The sequence below is a fragment of the Myotis davidii genome, unplaced genomic scaffold, assembly GCF_000327345.1.
Source record: "Myotis davidii unplaced genomic scaffold, ASM32734v1 scaffold653, whole genome shotgun sequence".
Lineage (NCBI taxonomy): Eukaryota > Metazoa > Chordata > Mammalia > Chiroptera > Vespertilionidae > Myotis > Myotis davidii.
The window spans coordinates 316077-317691 of record NW_006285129.1 but is presented as its reverse complement, the minus strand read 5'-3'; the positions used below and the strand labels follow the sequence as shown (position 1 = coordinate 317691).

At 40.0% G+C, this 1615-nt stretch overlaps 1 pseudogene; it reads right to left on the bottom strand.

Annotated features, from left to right (window-relative positions):
* Positions 1–696, bottom strand: part of LOC102765746 — a 2009-nt pseudogene extending 1313 nt beyond the window's left edge.
* Positions 697–1615: the final 919 nt, after the last annotated feature.

Below are 1615 nucleotides of genomic sequence, written 5' to 3'. Positions count from 1 at the left end.
TGAACTGTTCCTTTTTCAAAAACATAGATACCATCCAAAAATGTTCTGATATCCTTGTTTTTAACTATTGTGCCTTGCTGAATCAAAGCAGCTGAATCTGATACAAGTTCAATGTCATTTCCTTTAAGAATCAACTCATCTGTCGGGGCTTGAGATACTGAACAAGTAATGCCTGACCTCATCTGAACTCTACGGATGTATTTTTCACCCATGAAATTTCTAATTTCAACAAGAGAACCATTCTCCTGAATAACGACGTTGATGGGGAAGTGATTGTAACGGAAGCCCAGTGTAACACCCTTGACCATGTTCTGCACATGACGGCAGGTAGTGCGAACTGTGGCCAATTCCTTTCTCTTCCCCCACCACTTGTCAACCCAGAGCCTCTTCTTTGTCTTTCCAAGGAGACTGAGCTCTACATTGATTTGATTGAAGTCCCTCCACAGGGTGCCTCTGGGGCCCTTCACAATAACTGTGCGTCCCTTCAGAGTGATGTCCACATTTTCTGGGATGCCCAAGTCTGACTGCTGAGAACGGTCTTCATCCTCGCAGCAGATGCGGCAAAGAGCTGGTCACATTTCTTTGAACTCATATTCATCCCAGTGAGAATTCTATATTCAGATAATTTTCTCTCATGTCCTAGCTCAAGCATGTCAAACCCGCGCGCCATATGTGGTCTACAACAAATATTTCTGTGGCCCAGCCAATATAACGGTATGTTAGAAACTTTTTAATAAAAATTTCATAACTTAATTTTTACAATATCCTGTTATACATAATAACGAACTACAATGTTCGCTAATGACTGATTACTATAATCGTGTTGCATTCATTTCCTTTACGCACCTTACGCGCAGGCGCACCATTTCTCTCCATTAATACTAGCACCGAATATTTGAACAGCCAACTGCCACATCATTAGTCTTGTACTGACTTGTTTGGTGTGCGCAAAAGGAAATATTTTGCTTTCGGAGAACAAGAACAATAGGCTTATTTGTGTTACGCTTATTAATTTGTGCAGTTATTCAGTGTCTAGTAAGTTAATGTTCAAGAAAAAATAATTTTTATTAAAATGTTCTATTATTTTATGTTAACGATTACTCATTTATTTCAGCCCTTTGTATTCAGCATGTCTCTATCGAAATAAACCTACGTTTCTATGAAAATTGAAGCTTTTGTGTTTTTGCGGCCCACATCAACTTCAACCTTGTTTATTTGGCCCATGTTAGCCTTTGAGTTTGACATGCTTGTTCTACAGGGTCTCTGTCAGTTGACTTGATAAGAGTAAATCCCTCAGCTCAGAAAGGAATATCCTCATTTGGATGTTCTAGTTCTTTGCTTTTTTCACCTTTATTCTCCTATTATTTAGCTTAGTAGAGAAAACACTATCATAAAGGACTCTCTACAACAAATCCTTGTTACTTAATGCAAGCTGGTATAATTCTTAAACATTATTCATGTTTCCATTCTGATCTCCAACCTAAATCTCAACTCAAAACTCATGAGCTTGGCCGGGGTGGCTCAGTGGTCGAGCATCGACCTATGAGCCAGGTCAGATTTCCATACCCGGTCAGGGCATATGCCCTGGTTGCAGGCTCAATCCCCAGTAGGGGCG